General features: G+C 43.8%; 1 long non-coding RNA gene across 1 annotated transcript in view; it reads right to left on the reverse strand.

Moving 5' to 3' along the window:
• Positions 1-17,857: 17,857 nt before the first annotated feature.
• LOC109302420 overlaps positions 17,858-20,068 on the reverse strand; it is a 22,104-nt gene continuing 19,893 nt past the window's right edge. The window contains exon 3 of the long non-coding RNA XR_002098757.1: positions 17,858-17,887. This is a non-coding gene — a long non-coding RNA (uncharacterized LOC109302420). The remainder of the gene's footprint in view (positions 17,888-20,068) is intronic.

Raw genomic sequence — 20,068 nt, forward strand, 5'->3', positions numbered from 1 at the left:
CCAAGTCCTGTGCCAACATCATTTAATGTTGCCACAGCTCTGGATAGCCCCAGGTTCCAGATCTACCCCCAGCCAAGTCATCACGATCAGGCTGGGCACCTTCAAGTCCTGAACCAGGACTAAAGCCTGCTGATGTGTGTGTCAGGATTGGGCATAGGGTAGGCCTGGGGTCCAGGAGAAAACCACTCTCTGCTCCATCCACAGGAGGAGTATGGGGCAGTTCTGCAATGACACAATTGAGATATGAAGAATTTTACGCCCCAACCCGAACATTGTACATCCTGCCATAAATGTCTGGTGTGACAGGATGTGCAGTGTTTGGGATGTAGCATAAAATTCCTCAGATTCAAATCGTTTAATAATTTTAACACCTGCTACAGACCTATACTGCTATTTAGAAACACAGATTCTTTGTTCCCCTTTTGCATGACCCAAGTCTCTGAAATAAAGCAACACAGCTGACTTAAAGTAGCCCAGAGCATATCTCAGTAAGCAAACTGAAAATAGAGATCCTAGGAGTGGCTGACACTGGAGTGTCCTCAGTTGGATACATTGACTCTTTCTAGATTCTGGAGAGCATATTGCAAAAACAAGTCAGCAAGGTAAGCTTCTCACTGTCATGCCCAGACCTTGTACTGAGGTCATGTTGACAAACTCTAAACATCTGGAATTTGATTTGACATTTTAAGAATAGAATAAATGTGGTTTTTGCCTTTAGGAGTCTGCCATCTGAAAGCCAGAAACAGGTAAGACAGATTCCTAATGTAACACACACACACACACAATATACAAGCATTTTGTACTGCAAAGCATGTTCTAGTTTTCACGTTGCTAGGTATTTTGTTTTGGTTTAAACAGGATTGTATTTACTTTGTTGTTTTGTATCTGCTTTACTGTATACATTCCTGTTCTGTATGCTTACTGGGTGTCTGGCTGTATTTCCTCTGGCTGCACATAGATAGTAAAACACCCTGCAGTGCCCCAAAGCTGTGACTTTTGTTTCAGGGTGTAGGTTGTAGCCATGTTACTCTAAGGACAAAGCTCTTTGGGTAAATCTAATATCTTTTAGTAATGGCTTTTATTTAAAACTCTATCCTGCTGTTTACTGTAAACAAAAGAGCATGGGGTTCAGTCACATAAGCAAGAGAATCAGACCTCTAGCTTGATTGGCTAAAATGGGCAGTACTTTTTGTTTGTTTGTTTGTTTTTAATTAATTGGTTAACTTGTTAATAGAAAAAAATGGATACAGGGGAAAGCCCAGATTGGAAAAGCTTGGGTGATGTTACCCTTTCAACTGGGATTCAGGCTTCTTTCTCCTGGGGCAGCTGACAGCTGAAAAGCTGACCTGGGAGCTGGAAAAAATTGCTCCCCTAGGGGGTGGTTTCCCCATGTCTCTTCATTGGAGAAGTGAGCTGAAGCTATGGGAGGTTTAGGCTGGATATTAGGAAAAACTTTCTCACTAGGGTTAGGGACAGCCATTACGCATAAACTGATTTAAGTGGTCAGAAACTGGTTTAAACCTACAACAGAACAGATGTTCAGTGCACATAAACCAGTTTGAAAATGGCTGAAACTGGTTTCAGATAAATCTAGTTGAATGTAGTATCAGACTTAACTGATTTGGCTCAAACCGGTTCATGCAATGTCTGTCCCAGACTCCTTGCTGGTTTAAGATAAACCAGACACCCCAGGATCCTGGCATGCTCCCTAGCCTGACCAGGGCTATCTGCTCCACAGCAGGGCTGGCCCCTCCCCTCTGCTCCCTGGCTGCAGCTCCAGCACAGACTTGCAGGCACAGGAAGGTCTGTCTGGCTTCCCCCTGCCCTCCCTCCTCACTGCTTGCTGCTTAAGCAGGAATCCCCCCCTCCCTCTCTCTCCAGCCCCATGGCCCCTAGGCATGTGGTATGCTAGATAATGCTGAGAGGTGTCTGTGTGTGTGTCTCTCTCCAATTTCACTGGGACAGGCAGACAGACCAGTGACTGCTTAGGGCTATTTGAAGCTAATCAACAGGTCAGCTGGGAAGCTGTTTCAGATGAGTTTGAAGCAATGAAGAGAATCTATTGTTTTGCTGATGCAGTGATAATCACTATTATTGCTCCACATGCTGGCTTGCTCCCATGTCAGTTTGCTGCAGACAGTATAAAGAAGCAGGGAGGGGGGAGATTGAAAAGCACTGCATACACACCCTTGCCTCAGAGTGCTAGCAGGGGGCTGGGGGCTGGCAAATTTCACACCCCTTGAGCAGCCAGCGGGGAAAATCCTGGGACTGTGCAGGCAGACCTCCCTCATCAGAGGTCCTTTGGGGAACTGGCCACTCCCTCTCTCCCCTCCACTTCCAGCTCAGTTTTGTGCAGGGAAGAGAGAGCTGCTCTAGCACCTTCCGACTTCTAGCTGGAGCCACTGCAGCCAGGTGCCTGCATTTCCTCAGTCCAGAGGGAATGTCCAGTTACAAACCAGTTCAGCCTAGCCAGGTTAGACTAACCTGCAAGGATTGAATCAATTCAGGCTGAGAATTTATGAATATCTGTCCCTAGCCTAGGAGCGTGGTGAAGCACTGGAACAGGTTACCAAGAGAGGTGGTAGAATCTCCATCACTGGAAGTTTTTAAGGCCTGCCTCAAAAAAGCCCTGGCTGAAATGATCTAGTTGGGGATGGTCCTGCTTTGAGTCCCCGTTGGACTAGATGACCTCCTGAGGTCCCATCTAACCCTAATTTTCTATGATTCTATATGAGGGGAAAGCCTCAGGTACAGGGAGAGAAAGGCAGCCTCAGGGTTTGAGACCCCTAGTTCCTCCCTCTTCTTTCCCCTTATGTTTTCTTGGGTTTTGAGTGGGATAATACTGTGGGGGTATTAATCACTGGAGCATGCTGACCAGGGTTTCAGGCTGGCAGTTTTTCTGGCAGATTTAGGCCAGGATTAAAAGTTTGGCATGATTTTGACCAGAGATAAGGGCCTGGTATGTTAGTTGCTCTTGCAACTTGTTTTTGTTTCAGCCTAGCTGTGTGACTGAACCCCAGCTGTATGTTTGGATAGCAGTTTTGGCCAGGATTAAAGGCCTGGCAAATTTGGGCTAGGCTTAAGGCCTTGAGTGGTATAAATCAGGGGTATCCACTTTATAAATGAGGGTATTAATTGCTGGAACATGCTGACCAGGGTTGGAGCCTATCAATTTTGCTGGCAGATTTGGCAAGGATGAGGAGCCTGGCACATTTTGTTACCTAGTTCAGGCCCAGTGCAGAATGGCCTAAATTTCTTTTGCTGCCTAATCTAGGCTCAATGTTTTTTGTTGTTTGGTTCACGCTTCAGCTCAAAATGGCCTGACAGTCTTTTGTCGCTTAGTTCAGATCCAGTGCAATAGGCGCGGACCCTTCTTTGATTTCTTCTGTAGTTGTCTGCCCCACCAGAGCTAGGGATTGGAACTAGGAGCTTTGGGGTGTGGAATTCTGACAAAAGCCACAGTTAACCCCTCAAAGCCAAACACGTAGAAACAGATTCTCCGCAGTGTAGCTTCCCGGGAGCAAAGAGGGGCCCCTCGCAATGCAGAAGGACCTACACTCTCTCGCAGCTTCCCACAGTGCAGTGAATCTAAGGAGCAGCTCAAAAGACTCTCTGGTGTGCCCCCCTTCTCTAGCCCATTGATGAAGGGTGCATATAGGGGTGCAGGTCCCTGGAACTACCCTTTGTGGGAGCCCCCAAGTCCAGGACTGCTTGGGCATGAGTGAAGTGACCTATGGCCTACACTTTGTAGTTGGTAGCATTTTAAATAGCATTTGGTGTTTTCCTTTGTTTTCCTTGATTTTGTTTTCTGTAATAAATCTGTCCTGTGTGTTATTTCAGTGTTGTCGGTCACACCAGCCAAATTCAGGGATAACAGATTTCTGGGTGGGTTGTTGAGCCATAGAAAAATTTTATTAGGTACTCCAAAATTTTAACCCATTCCTTGTTGTTGCTGACCAGTGTCCTGCAGAAAGGTTATATTAGAAAAGAAAGAAAGAAAAAAAAAAAAAAAGACAAAGTTTAATTTAATTCCCATGTTCTTAGTTGGCTTGAACTACTGACTCTGGTTGCAGCAGTGACTGCAGTTTAGTGTTGATATGCCTGAGATAGTTCTAATCTATCTAGCTCAGGTACTAGAAACAGTCTTTCCATGCGAGCCTGCAGCTTAAAAAAGGCTAATTTACTCTAGGTTTTTTGCTGGATTTTGTATCCCATATTGGATTCTGTGCTGTCATAGTTAGACTACTGCTGGTGCATGATCTAGATAGTTTAAATGTCAATGACTGAACTGTGGACGTATTATGAATCTTAATAATTTAATTTCAAGGAAAGGGAGAGAATAGCGTAAGAGAGAGCTTTAAACAAATTAAGTTGGGAGGAAGAGTCCATGATCCAAGACAGTGAAGACATTTTACATATAGAAAATACCATAAATGGCAGAGAGAAAAAAAAGGAATGATACAAGAAAATGGATATTTTAGTGGCCATTTTGCCAGAGCAGAAGTGTAAAAAGAACACAGTAAGTTAAATTTGGCAAGAAAAAAATTACATCTTTTCAATTTTGTAAGGATCCATAGATTTCCCGCAATTAAGCCAAACTTCTTCCTATGGTAGAGTTAGAAGCATTTGTAATTCTGGAAATTAACTGAGTGCTCCGGGGCTCCCTCATTTCATAATTAAAGCAAGAAAAATAGAATGACCGAAAAAATGCAGAAATAATCAGAGGGTTATTAAGTTGAAACAAAGCAGTTTGTTAATTCATATTAATATTTACATGACTAAAAATCTTATGAAAATTACATTTTAGATTGAAATGTCAAGTTCTCAGAAGTTAGTAAATTTGTAAAAGTCATTTTCCTAACTTTGCTATTTTAAAGTTAATGAAAATGTTATCATTTACTTCCACATGAAACCAGGTTAGACAAACACCAGGCCTGTTTGGAAATATTACCATAAATGTAGCAGCATCCATGTTTTACTAGGCTGTACTAGGATCCACCCATCCTTAGAGCTGTGCTTTTCCTATCCTCCCCCCCCACCTCTGGTCTATTTTTCAAAATAGACCTTTCTGGAATGTTAAATTACTTAACTAAGTTTCCAAAACTCCACGCTGGAGGTCAGGTTCAGAAGCAATGTGGTCTAATTATACCAGTCACCATTTGGACAATGAATATGTATAGAATAGGGCTAGATCAACTTCAGTGCCAAACTGTACACAAGTTACATGGAGAAAAAATAGCTGCCCAATCTAATTTAGTTCACCCACATGTGAATCTTACACTTAGAGCAACTGAACTAGGGTGAAGTAGCTGATCTGTACAGGTGATTGGGAATGTTAGACTGGGCAAAAAATGGCCAGCCCAATATAACTTTATTTCACTTAGGAGGTGAACTATACATATTCACTGATTGTGCCAGTGTAACTCTGAACAGACAACCTTCTCCGTGGACCTATCAACACCTCCCATGGATGCACTAACCCCACCCCTGAAGACTTCTGAGCCCTGCCCCTGACTCCATAAACTGCATTCTTGACATGACTCCCAGCACCTGTGAACATGTGCATACATGGGACTTGATCTGTGATCATTCAGCTTACAGTGAGCTGCGTGATTGTGGATCAGTTTTTGGGAACATGTGTACATGTTCACAACGCAGCCCTAGAGCTGGGAAAACACCACCTTTCCCTCAGCATTAGGGTTGTGCTTTTTCTTCCCTCCTCTCCAACCTTGACAGGCTATTTTTAGCCCTTTGACCCCTTCACCCCCAGAAAGACAACCTTCCACAGACCCACCAGCCCTCCTCTCCTGCAGACCCAGCAGCCCCTGCCAATCCTGCCAGCCCTCTATAAGAATTTGCTAACCCCCCAATCCCTCCTTCCTACATCCCCACTAACCTCTGATCCCACCAAATCTCTGCTGCACCCTACCAACCATCCTGATCTTCCCAGTTTATCCTGGAGACCCCCCAGAAAGTGGGGTGGGGATGTGTTGGCAGTGCACGCTGCCCAAAAGTGGAGCCTGGCCAGCTGAAGCTGTGCTCTGGCTGCTGGCTAGGCTTTATGCTGCAGGAGCACCACAGCTGCAGAGGACCACAGCTGCAGCACCCAGAGGCCCCCAGCACTCCAGGTAAGTTTGCTGCCTGTAGACAGCAGCCCCAACTGTGTTGGCCCCAGACTGCTCTGCCCCACTCATGGTAACCTACTATACTCCAGAAGGTACATGACATGGGCATTCCCTGGGGACAAGTATCAGTGGCACAGTTCCTGCTCATATGGACATGTGCAATTGTGCTGTTTGGTTATACAGTCCCAGCAGGAGCAGAGAATGCATGCACTTCACTGTAGCATATAATCTCAGGTATCTATCCCATGGCAGAGAATCTTCACCTAGTCATTGATATAGTCTATCTTCTTCCATCACATCCGTTAGATGTGGTACGTGGCAGCTTAAGACTCTATGACACTAATACACAAAAGGTCCAAAGAATAGGAAATCAGGGACTCTATGAAGGTGTTCTCTTCATAGATTTCATAGACATTACGGCTGGAAGGGACCTCAGAAGATCACCGAGTCTAGCCCTCTACCCCATGAGCAGAAAGTCAGCAGGCATCATAAGATCCCAGCAAGATAAACATCCAGATGTCTCTTGAAGCCATTCAAAGTAAGTGCTTTAACCATCTCCAGCAGCAGTCTATTCCAAACCTTGGCGGCTCGGACAGTAAAGAAATTCTTCCTTATGTCCAGCCTGAAACGGTCATGGAGGAGTTTGTGACCATTCAACCTTGTCATCCCTTGGGGTGCTCTGGTGAACAGAAGTTCCCCCAGATCCTGGTAAGCACCCCTGATAAACTTACAGGTGGCCATCAGATCACCCGAGCCTGCACTTTTGCAGGCTGAAGAGTCCCATGGCTCTCAGCCTCTCTTCATAAGGTCTGTTTTCCTGACCTCTGATAATGCACGTGGCTCTCCTCTGCACCCTCTCAAGCTTCTACACATCCTTTTTTAATTGTGGAGCCCAAAACTGGATGCAGTACTCCAGTTGCGGACTCACCAAGGCTGAGTACAATGGGAGAATAACGTCCTGGGATTTGCTTAAGAAGCATCTGTGGATGCAAGCCAGTGTTTTGCTTGCTTTACTAGCAGCAGTATCACATTGAAGGCTTATGTTCATCTTGTGGTCAATTATGGATGCTGGTCAGGCCACAGCTGGAGTATTGTGTCCAGTTCTGTGTGCCCCATTTCAAGAGGGATGTGGACAACATGGAGAGGGTCCAGAGGAGGGCCACCCGCATGATCCGGGGACAACAGGGCAGACCCTACAGTGAGAGACTGCGGGACCTGAACCTATTCAGCCTCCACAAGAGAAGGCTGAGGGGGGACCTGGTGACCGTCTATAAACTCACTAGGGGGGACCAGAAGGGTTTGGGGGAGACGCTGTTTCCCCTAGCGCCCGCTGGCATAACAAGGAGTAATGGGCACAAGTTGATGGAGAGGAGGTATAGATTGGACATCCGCAAAAACTACTTCACAGTTAGGGCGGCTAGGAGCTGGAACCAACTTCCAAGGGAAGTGGTGCTGGCCCCTACCCTGGGGGTCTTTAAGAAGAGGCTGGATGCCTACCTGGCTGGACTCATTTGAGTCCCGTTTCTTGTTTTGGGGTTTTTGTTGTTCTCCCGCCCTGGCGAGGGGTCGGGCTAGATGATCTACTAGGTCCCTTCCGACACTTAATCTATGAAACTATGAAACTATGACCTCCAAATCCCTTTCATCTGCAGTTCTAGCCAGCATAGCACTGCTGAGCCTATAAAGATGTTGCAGATTTTTCTTCCCAAGGAGGAGAACCTTGCATTTTTTGGTGTTAAAAAACATCAGGTTCTCATCCGCCCATTTTCTGAGCCTGTCAAGGTAAGCCTGGATCACCCTCCTGTCCTCAGGTATGGACACTTTACCCCAGAGTTTGGTGTCATCGGCGAACTTGGCCAGTCCGCTTCTGATACCAATGTCCACATCATTAATGGAGATAGTATAGGCCCAAGAACAAAGCCTTTGGGGACCCCACTGGTCACCTGGCATCCCAACAATTGACTTCCATCAACCACCACAGAGCTAATTTCCCAGCCAGCGTATCGTGGTGAGGCCGAGGCTGCAGTTAGCTAGTTTTGCTAAGAGGTGATCATGGGATACCACACTGAAGGCTTTTTTAAAGTCAAGATATATGACATCAATCTCTTCTCCCTTGTCCAGGTGATAGGTCACCTGGTCATAGAAGGAAATAATATTGGTCAAGCAAGACCTACCCACAACAAACCCATGATGGCTATCCCTTAGGATGTTGCCATTGGCCAGTCTATTAAGAATGGCCTCTTTGTTAATCTTTTCTAAGACCTTCCTCAGGATAGAGGTCCGGCTGATGGGCCTATAGTTTGCCAGATCCATTTTCCTCCCTTTCTTGAAGATAGGCACCACATTGGCCTTCTTCCAATCTTTGGGCACTTCGCCAGAATGCCAGAAGTTCTTGAATCACCTGCACACTATGTAACTTCACTTCCGAACATCGGAGGAGTTCTGCAACTTTCTTCAAGTTGGAGAAAGATATTTTATGTTACAGATGTTTGTGTGCTGAGTGAGTGGGTGCTTGAGAGCATTTGTATCATTTTCAAAAATTGGACTTTCCTGTATGGTAGTCTAGGAAAGGGAACTTGCAGCATGCTTTCAACTGCCTAACTTTAGAAAATTGGAGTCACACATGAGGCAGGGCCTGTGATCCCAGGATAGTCACAGTTAAGAGTAAAGAGGGAGTCATAAGTGAGGAGTGTGGTTTAAAAGCACTATGGGATGCTGTTGGGCTGACCAACATTCTAATTCTGATGAAAAAAATAAGTGTATCCTGAAAAAACTTCATAGTGAAATGCTTCAGAGTCATTTTCTTGAGCCTTCTGCCAGTGCTGGAGAAAAACAGAAGTTAAATCAACTCCTATGGGGGTCTTGGAAGTTTTTACAGTATGATGTAGCATAAATGCAGTTTTTTATTCCCTTGGTTTGGAGCAGGCCTTTAAAACAGGTCTTGGTGTGGTATGTTTTTGTTTTTGTTGTTTTTTTGAATAAACATTATTATATAAGTGTTAAAATTATAGTTATTACATGGCTTGGTAGAATGGAAGAATACAGGACCTTGTACATTGTAGCTGCATAGGTACATAGTTGATATATATTAACACAATCTAAGATATGTGATTGTATTACAGATAATTTCTATGATTCTATATACTCTTTACCATGCAGTCTATGTCAGTCTAGGGGAAAGCAGCTGCAAAATTTCAGTGTGGTACTATGGAAAGAATAGAGACAAGACCTTGTTCATTGTAAGTGCACTGGTACAAAGTTGTATGATTGGAAGAAATTCTTAATCTATGGCTTTTGCATGCAGTGTACAGATGCTGGGGTGGGAAATATTCAAAGGCATTAGTATTATTTGCAAATCTATGGTATGGGAGGGTTCAGTCCATCTCACCCATTTTTGCCTTCAGCAGTGGTCTCAGCCAGTTTCTTCATACCGGCAACGGCCAGTAAAGTGTTCAATATACATGTTCCTTGATCATCAGATAGTGTCAGATACCATATGAGTACCTCATCAACTTCAAGTAGCAGTGGAGTATTCTGCAGGCCCTCAGGAAGCAATCATTGTTTGGGTCTCATACTCCAAGTGCCCCAACTGAAAGAGGGCAGGGACTTTACCATATGCAAACTGCTCCTATGCCTGCTTTTACTGGCTATAATAGCTTAAACTTTTCTCATAGGAGTTAACACTCCTTGAGGTAATATCACAGGAAACAGTGGCAGTAACTATTTAACAGCAGGAATAAAGTAAATCCCTGTGACTTTTAATTAACTCTGACTTTTCTGATTGTACTAATGTAGAGTTCCCCTTAAGGAACAGGTATTGCTTCCCCTCATACATGTAAGGCTCGAGGTAAAATTTGGCTTGTGTTCTTTTTCAAAAACTAAAGCCAACACTTCTCAAAAGCATAAGGGACAATTCTTTTTGTTTAGTGTTAAGTGGAAATTATGTGTAAATTAGTTCAAATAGGAAGCTGAATTGTTCTACAAATCCAATAGAGAGAAATAAAAAAATGAATCAAGCAGCTTATATAAATGTGACACAATACATACATATTCCCCAGTTAATTTCAAAAGCCATAAGTATGAAATACCTCATAAAAATATCCCAGGCATAATACTTTAAATTAAGTTTTATTATGTTCCTTACCAAAAGAAGGGTTTTAAATAATACTATTAGGTACAGATTATTTTTAGATGATAAAGATAATTAAATGCAGTGATCCATTTGACCTTGAAAATAAAATACAATAGAAAGAGTTGTAAATAAAAATATGCAGACCTCATAGGTTTTTAGTCATGCATCTTTTTGCAATATTTTCATTGTCTATACATTAAGTTCACTAGTTCAATTATGCTTCTAATTACTCTAAACTAATGTTAAGTCATTATTTTCAAAATATTGTATCATTGTTATAACTGTGTTTCAAACTACTTCTACTGCAATACATTACTTGTCAAGTTAAATGTGGATTGTCTAAAAACATTTTAAAACCAGGCCTAATTAAGGTATCTCAACATAGATACACAAAAGAAGAGAAACACAGAATCACTGCTTATTTCAGAAAATGAAATCCAGTTTTTTTCCCCTCTACTAAGCACTGATAAATAAAAGCTAACTATTGGTTATAGTAGTGTGGCAAAGTGGGGTTCCCTGACCAGCCACAGTGCTAGTTTCCCCACCTGCCTTTTCCCCACCTGTCTGGTCTGCCATGCCTTGTTGTTAATTAATTATGTTGTTAATTAAGGTGCCCATTCTTGCCCCAATGCCAGGGTGCGCTATCTGCTGCTCCGTTCCGCCCCTACACCATAGCTCAAGCCTTGCAGATGGCATCCAGATGACACAGTGCTCCCGGCCTACAGCAAGACCTAGCTTAGGCCTCATTGTCACGCCTGACACACACACATTCATATGCCCTCCTCTTACCAGGGCCTCTCACACTCCACACCCTTTCACAGGGTCTCTTTTATACCTAGACAAATTGTACTGCCTTGCTCCCTCTTGGAGTGGGCCCCTTAAGCCATAGGCTTTAGCTAGCTCATACCTTGGGTGGCAGACATACCGTCTTTTAGGCCACTACCATGATCATCACTGGGGTGATGGCCAGCCGTTCCTGGCCCCAACTACCTCTGATGATAAATGACCTAGCTGAAGGTGGAGGCTGGGGTTAAGGTTCCCCAACCCACCTTTCACCAGGGTGATAACTGGCCTGACATTTCCTGCGGGCTCCTGCACCACTGAGAGCTCCACCAGACCACCCACTCCTGGCAGGGTGCAGTTTTAGGTCATGCCCAGGACCAGGAGCCTCCAAACCATCCCCTAAAACTCCTGCCCTTATCTTTAGAATGTTGCATGCAGCCTTGTAGCCAGGTGATGTTTCAGCCTGGCCTGCCAGCAACCAACTACTCTCTTTATATAGGTGGCCAGAGGTCTAAAATGGCCACTGCAATCAAGCATCTGCTGGTTGCTTGGCTCCGCTCTTGAAGTAGCAGGCACCAACAGTGCCCTACCACAAGTAGCTGTTAGCAGTTATTTTTCATCTCTGAAAATCAGCTCATGTATCTAAATGCCTAAATATCTAACTTTAAGCTTGCTTCTTTAATTCACTTGGTAAACTGATGGCCTCTTAGTATAACTTTGTCCCTAGGGTGGCCATCATAGAGGGCATTCTGATTTTATGCTACTCTGCTCTCTGTCTTCTATTGATATAAAACTGGATGTGTTTATGTCTTCTATTTTTCTCTTCATAAATAGAGGACATAAAGGTGTTTGGCTTCGTATCAATAGAGGACAGAGGACAACTGGGTTGTCCTCTATGATGGCCACGCTATAAATTGTCCTATCTCTCATTAACAGTAGCAGATGACTAGTCATAATTGTATTTCTTTAAGATAGATGAGGGTGACCATAATGACATAACTGGGAACATAAGGGATGTTTACCTGATCTGATTTTGATGGCAACTTTCAGGGCCTTGTATACAGGGAGGATTCATCCAAGCATGACATACATGAATAGTATTGATTTTTTCCCCCCATAAATATCTAAAATTTTCCACCAAGAACCTAGGAGGATAAGCATTTATGAGTAGGGGTCTACCCAACTAGAGGAGGCAGCTGGCCAATTTTGCAGGCAGGTTGTGGAACTGGCCACCATTTTCACAGGCTTATCATGGCAGTCTCTGATAAGCCAAGGGTCCCAGGTGGCCCCAACCATCACCAATGATCAGGAGAGTGGGGTGGGGCCACACAACAGGCACTACTCCAAGCCAAGCAACAGTGAGAGGTGGGTGTGGCAGCCATCTTGCCTACTCATCTTCATGCCAGCAACCCCCTTCATGCTGAACTGTGCAGCCAGGAGGACTGCTGGCTCCCACTGAGAAGCCAACATTTTAGTTTTAGTAAATTTCACCCTCACCCCATCCCCTGTGGCTTTTGTGGAGATTGCCTGATTTAGCAATTTCCACCATAGGCAATGCGTGCCTTCTGAGGCTGGGGGTGGGGGACAGAGCGACTGCCCGCAGGCAGCAACATGATCATTGACAGTGAGGGCAGGCTGAGGGGGGACAGTCCGTAGGTGGCCATAGTGGTATTGGCGGCAGTGGGGGGGAGTTCTCCTGCAGCTGGATACCAAGCCAGGAAGTGCCAGTGGTGTGCCCGGAAGTACCAACCCTTCTCGGGGGGGGGGGAGGCACCAGCACTCCACCTGCCACCCTTGCCTGTCATGTAAGTTGAGAGTGCTCACTCTCAGGGAGGGCACCAGTGCTCTCAGGGGGTGCATGCACACCCCCGTGCACTCCCTACGCATTGCCTATGATTTCCACAATATCTGTGAAATCAGTATTAAGTAGGCCCCTACTTATGAGGTGCATAAAAAGGAAGATGTTCTGTTTTGTTATTTGGCAAACTTAGTCCAAACAATCTAAAAACTTTGTCATATCAGGTCATTGCAGAACAGAAACTGCATTTAAATTCCTCCAGAGCAGTAGTTGATCATGAGCAGGGATCCTGATCTTCCCTGATAAAAAAGGCAAATTATCTGATTAAAGTACCCAAAATTCATAATTAAAATGAAACACCACTGTATATACAGGTATCAATTGAGCACAATGATTTATTGATATATTTACATATTTAAAGAAATTTGGAAGTCTACCAATACCTCACTCACTATAATAAAATAAATTCTAAATACCCATACATTTTGGAATTTATTTTATTATAAACCATGGAAAATCAGCGCTCCCCCTGCTGCCTTCACTCATAGAATGTAGGGCCAGGCCCCTCATTTCCTCTCCCCTATAGCCCCCCATTACTGCTAGTGCCCCTCACTCCCCCCCACCTAAAACCCACAGCCTTGGTGGTGCCCCTCATCTCCCCCTGACCCCCCATCCATGCTGGAGGGGGCCCCAAGCTGCCAGGGCTATGGGACCAGGGACCCAGGTCTGCAGCCCTCTGCTCCCTGCAGCAGGGCCTGAGCCCTGGCTGTCATCTATGAGAGGTGGTGGCTGCTGCAGTGCAGCAGACTGTGAAGCCCAGGTCCCGCCCTTGCCCCTCCCCATGGACAGCAAGGCTGGAGCAGAACATATGGGGGGTGCTGCCTGCTGCAGGCTCAGACATAGGGGGAGCTGGCTCCCTGCCACTGCATGCACTCCTGTGGGAGCAAGGGTGACCCATTCCCCTCAGATCTGTGTGTGGGGTGGGGGCAGGGGGGCAGTGGCAGGCTGCCCACTATGGGATTGTACTCCCTGCTCTGCTGCCCTCTCCTGGGGCCTCTTCAGCCTGGCAGGTGGGACCTGGTGTGGCAGGGCAGAGTGTGGCCAGGTGAGGAAGTTTTCTGCTGCTACAAGCTCTGTGCTGTCCTGATGATGTATTTTATTGACAGTATTGATGAGTATTTTATTGACAGGGAGGATACCCTCTTGACATGACCAAGGCTTCTAAAGAAAAGTGTTAGACTCTTGATTACGCAAGGAGTGTTATTTCTGAGGTACTTCCGTGATGTGGGTGACATTTATTTTTAACTTTGGCAACCATAAATGGATGCTACTGAATAACTAGTGCCAATGAGAGTGTCATGTGTCATGTGATGAAGTGATGTATTCCTCTTTCATGAATTTTTTTGGGTGCTAAATGCTTCTTTGTGATTAGAACCTGCCCATATCCTGACCCTGACTCATCATGAATACAATAGAATGTGCCGATTGATCTTGGGCCAGAGTAGTCAAAGGCTTTTACCCTAGGTGCCACATATAAGAGATGTTATCCTTAGATCACAAGCTCCTCTGATCATTTTGTTAGTCATGAAGACAAGAAAAAAAATGGCATGCTCTAACAATAATAACCTAATGGCTTCTAGCCTTGATCAAACATGTGAACTTGACCTTTGGACTAGATGTTTTCATCTGAACAAGTACTCTGTTTCCAGGGGAATCCATGGGCAGTGGTGGCACGATGAATGTGGACCTATTGTCTGTGAATCTTCTTGAGCCACTACTCCACAATACTTACCGACAAATGTGACAGATTTAAGTATCCCATATGTGCACCTGTGGACCCAGAGGAACACACTTCCACCTTCAGCTTCCTTTGTGCAAAAGGAAATTTATTTTCTACCTATGGTGACTTTTATATCATCTTTAATTTTCCCTGAGCCTGAGGGAGTGCATATGTACCTGAAAAATTGCAGAAAAAGAAAATTGATAATTTTGTTGTGCTTTCTTTGTTGGTCTAATAAAAGGTATCATCTCCCGACCAAGAGTTCTAGAGTTTTGCATTTTTTCTGTTACTTAGGTATTTTACTAAGATTTTGTATAATCATGTCATAAATGCTTTACATGTAAGCTATTCTTTCTTTTTTCCACCTAAAGTAGCAAAGAAAACTGGCTTCAGCTGACTAAGTACAAAAACAAAAACAAAATGCAATTGTGTGATGACTTCTACATCCAATTGGTACTGCTGCTGGGGGATTCCAGAAGTCAAAGAATAAATGAAAGTATGCATAAGAATGTCCTCAAAACATATTTTCTGCTCATGGTTCTCCTTTTATCTTTTTTTGCATATGTTTCCATGGGGTTTTTTATTCTTCCTTATATTATGGCAATGCTGCTGAATGCTGTTGATCAACATGAATGACTTCTGGCTATCATTTACCACTTTCAAGGATTTAGGTTATAATGAGAGGTTGGAGGTCAATCAAAGTACCCAATTTAATGTGGATATGCCTGAAGCACCTCTGGATAATCCTAAAAGTAGGAAGAGGCCTTGTATAGACATTTAGATCACTGCTGTCCCAGGAGGATACACAATTGTACAGCTATTCAGCCCTTTTTCTCCAAGAGTAAAAATGACTGCTGCAAGAGAAAAATAACCAGGGGACAACTAGGGTTAAATCACTCCCAGGAGGGTGAATGTCTGTACATACTGTGGCTTCTCTCAAAAGACAACATAATCATCTAGCACCCCCCCGCCCAATCCCCCAAAGAGATAGTGTATCACTTGCTGGAGTCTTTGTCTTACATTATTTGGGTAGGTTCCTACACCCACTTCACAATCCTCACATTTTTTGGCAGGGAAATACAGGCCGACCATGAGCAGCTTCCATCAGCCAATTGGGCCTACCCAATGGCCTGTTGCCATTTGTTGCTAGGCAGACTAAGAAAGCCTGCAGAACACACTGAGATGAGTGCACAGCTCCCCACTAGCAACCTCCAGCTGCAAAGTCTCAGCACTGTGAGCTTTTCATTATTCAGGGCCTCTGAATTCAAATGCCTGTACATGCAGCTGTGGGTAAGTTTCTTTACCAAGAAAGTAAACTTGGGAGAATTCTCCAAGATTAATATGTGTACACACCCTGAGTATTTTACTAGCTGCTTCAATTGCACTGAGTTAAATACATTAAGATAATATTAAACATATTCTTGTGAATGTTTTGATTTCCTGAAATTCACAAAGTTTAGAAAGATCCAAAATATACAGAATGTAACCATTAGAAAACATCTAAGGAGACTTATGGTCTTCACCCAATAGTTTTAGTGGATTTTTTTGAAAGTCCACACAATCCACAAAGAGTAAATAGATTCTTCTGATTGTTAAAGCTTAGGTCTTCACCTAAAAAGGACAGCAACATGTTTTGCCTTAGGTCATCAATTACACCTCCCACAAAGGGCTAGATGCTGTTCCATCCAGTAGTTATTTAATTGGTACTTCAGCATCTAAGAGTATGCCTATACTTCTTATTGGTTACAGTACTGTAAGAGTGATGTAAGCATGATTATTCAGAAATTATGAGAGACAAGGATTTTTTTAGGGTAATGTCCTTTATTGGACCAACTATGAACTTAGTGGGCACACCCACACAAGATGTTTGCTGTGAAGTTGACTAATTAGTTGCACAGTAAACATCTTGGCATCTACAATGCACCCTTATTAGGCTGAAGAAACTAATTTACTCCCTCCACAGCAGGATAGTACTTATAAATACAAGTACTATGCTGCAGCAGAGTAAAAAACTCCACAGCAGCACACGTGTAAACACTGTCCCACCTGGCTGGGGCATGAGGGTGATTCAGTACATGGGCTGCTGCTGGGTAGACCCACACTGAAGCCCCTCATTCCCCAGCCAGGCCCTTCACAGCACATTGATCTGGGGGGGGGGAGCAGCACCAGCTTGGCCATGCTGACCCCTGGCTCCCCCTGTCAGCTAGGCCTGCTCCAACCCAGCTCAATGTGTTGAGATCCTGGGAGCATGTGCAAATGGCAATAAACTGTGGAGTTTATTGCTCCAGAGTTTATTGCTCCAAGGCACGCCATTTGAACGTGCACCTGGGAGCTATAAACTCTGGAGTAATAAACCCCAGAATTTATTGCTTCACATTAATTGCACATGTAGCTGTCCCCTATATAAAGTTGCCTCTCCTCATGCATGATCTAAAATGTGTGTATAACATACTTAATGCTTCTTATATGTTAGAGAAATGAAATAGGATCTAGGCTGTTTCTTCTTATTGTTCCATGTCATCCTGACTAAGCTTAAGGGAGTAATATTATTTCATCTCAGGATATATATATGTACCCTGAGGGGACATAGTGTATATATACACTACCTTGAATTTGGCATATAACAACAAGAAGAAACAGCCCAGATCCTATGTCAGGGATGGGCAATTATTTTGAGCAGAGGGCTGCTTACCAAGTTTTGGCAATCTGACAAGGGCCGCATGGGTAGCCCCACCCCTTACCAGGTGCCCCACTCCCTGGTTGCTATCTTGTGACCAGAAGTCCTGCCCCCTAACCCCTGCGCTTTGCCACCTGAAGTCCCTCCTCTTGCCCCCAGAAGTATTCCTTTATGGAAGGGGTTTTGCCATTGTGGAACCAGAAAAATACCAAATTACATTCTAAAAATCAAACATCTACAGCATTCATTAATTTGATTTAAAAATATATATATTTTTGTCCAGATGTACATGTTTTTGTGTAGTGTACATAGATGTGAATGCACACTAGCTTAAAATGAAGTCTTACTCTTGAATATCATGGGAGTTGCCTATAGGTTGGGGGGGGGCTGTGGGTGTGTGGGTATGTGGGGTGTGGGTGGGTGTGGGGTTTGTGGGCAGAGTGTGTGGGGGATGGTGGCTGAGGTATATGAGGTGATGTGGGGGTCTAAATGTATGGCAGTGTGAGGGAGGATGTGGGTATAGTTCTATGATGAGGTGTGCATGTGGGACTCACCCTATGAACACACACACACACTCACACACACACACACTCTCTGCCCCTGCCTACACAGGCGCACATATACACCTACTGGCACGGCCGTGTGCTCCATGGTCCAGCAATGCAACCAGGAGGTATGTGGTGCTGGGGCAGGGCAGGAGCAGAAAGAGAGTGAAGTGGCTGGAGGTGGGTGATATGTGGCTGGGCTGCTCAGTCCTGCTGAGGGCTACCTCCGAGTCCTACTGTCCCTGGCTTCTATCAGCTTTGATAGGCAGCCAGGAGCAAATAAATATAAATTTACTAATTTTTTTAGGTGCCCTGTGGGCCAGATAGAATAGCCTGGTGGGCCGAATCCAGCCTCAGGCCACATGTTGCCTACCCCTGTACTATGTTATACACTAATTTTAGATTCTACATGGGGGGCGGCAACCCACCTGTTATTTCAATAGCCTAATGGTTAGGTATTTGCCCAACAAATGGGAAACCCAACTTCTAGTTCTTCAGCTAGAGGGGGTTGAGCCCACATCTCTATTTCCCAGTAAAGTGTCCTAACCATGGGCCATCAGCTAAACAAGGCTAAAGGCAACCTCAATGCCTCTTACTGGAGCTGTCCCCCTGGACAGCCAAAAGGGGAAGATATATGGGGCAGAAGAAGCCAAGCTCTGCTCTGTGATGGAAGGGCATCTCTGATTCTTGTCCCCATGAACAATACTCTTTACCACTCATTGTGACTTAGTCTTAAGGCTGAAATTGGTAAAAATAGGCATCTATTATCAGTTCCTCAGGGACTTTAAGGAAGTAAAATAGGATAACACATACAATATTTTGTCTACATGCCATTTGGTTATTTAATAGGTAGAAAGGCATCTAGTCTCTTAGGTTGCTGTTTACCTTTTAAACTGTCAGGATAGGATCCTTTATTTGTACAGCGTTTACCATTCAGAGATTCAGTCTTATGTGGGTCTTATAGGTGAATATTTAATACAAATATTATATATGAAAAGAAAAGACAACAATAATGTGCTCAAAGACAATTTGTAAACCCCAAAATATGCTCTCTCGCTGGTTAAATAGTTTCCTGAAAATTGTTTGCCCAGTTCTAATCTTTACATGCTGCAGCCTAGAGTAGGGAAAAAAGAGGAAGTAGCGATGTTACTGAAAAAAAAAATCTCCTAACAGGAAAAGAATGTACTGATGACAACAAGCACTTTGGGATACTAGATAATTTGATGGAAAACAGGACATGACGGTAAAGATTCACCAGCATGCAGTCTATTCAGTTCAGACAGACTTTCCCCCCCTATTTTTTTTTAACACAGAGGATAGCTGGTATATGAAAGAAACTGCCAAAGCCATCAGTAGGAGCTGGAAAAAGTGTAGATCAGCTAAAAAGAGATCTGGACAAATTATGAGGGGTAAAAAAATCCACCAAAAGATATAGTTTCTAGCTAAATATTTTTCCACAGATTTCAAAGTATGTCTCAAAATTATCAATGTGACTTCCAATAAAGGCAACAGAAGTCAGGCCTGCTAAAACCTTATGCAACTCTTTGAAAATGTAGATAAAATGAGGTATAGATTTATAGTTATTTAATAGGCTCGTAAAGACAAGCAGTGATTCAATATAATATAATATATGATCATTTTCAGATCTTTATTTCCCCCCGCTTTTTCTTACACTTTATGTGGAACAGTTAATGAAAGCAAAATACCAGGACAAATATGATGGGGGAGACAGACTTCTTATAGATTGTCAGGAAAGTCAGAAGAGACCTTTAACATATCTAGTCATCGTATTTTGTAAGAATACATTTTTCCAAAAAATATCTATTCATCCCAGCTGAAACCGACTGTGGGAAACTGTCACTTCCAGGAATTTTCTCTTTTGAAATGTGTTTGGAGGCTGAGGGGAAGAGTGAATAGGGCATGTCCACATTTTTCCACTCCCTGCTCCTTTCCCATTGCAGCTTCTCACATTCAGAGATTTAGGGAGTTCTGATTCAGAATTCCCTAAACCCAATACCATACTCAGTAACTATTGATGGATTTTTCCTTCAAGGAGTGGTCCAAGCCCCTTTTGTACTGGGTTAAATTTTCCGCCTCTACAAGTTGTGGCAATTTGTTCCACAAGTTAATATTTTCATTTTATGTCCTCTAGAAATCCCTATTTGCTTTCTCTGCACCATTTAATATTTTGTAAACCTCTATCATGCCCCCTCAATTGCTCAAGTGCC

Source organism: Gavialis gangeticus, unplaced genomic scaffold (assembly GCF_001723915.1).
Source record: "Gavialis gangeticus isolate Ggan-Ray unplaced genomic scaffold, GavGan_comp1, whole genome shotgun sequence".
Classification (NCBI taxonomy): domain Eukaryota; kingdom Metazoa; phylum Chordata; order Crocodylia; family Gavialidae; genus Gavialis; species Gavialis gangeticus.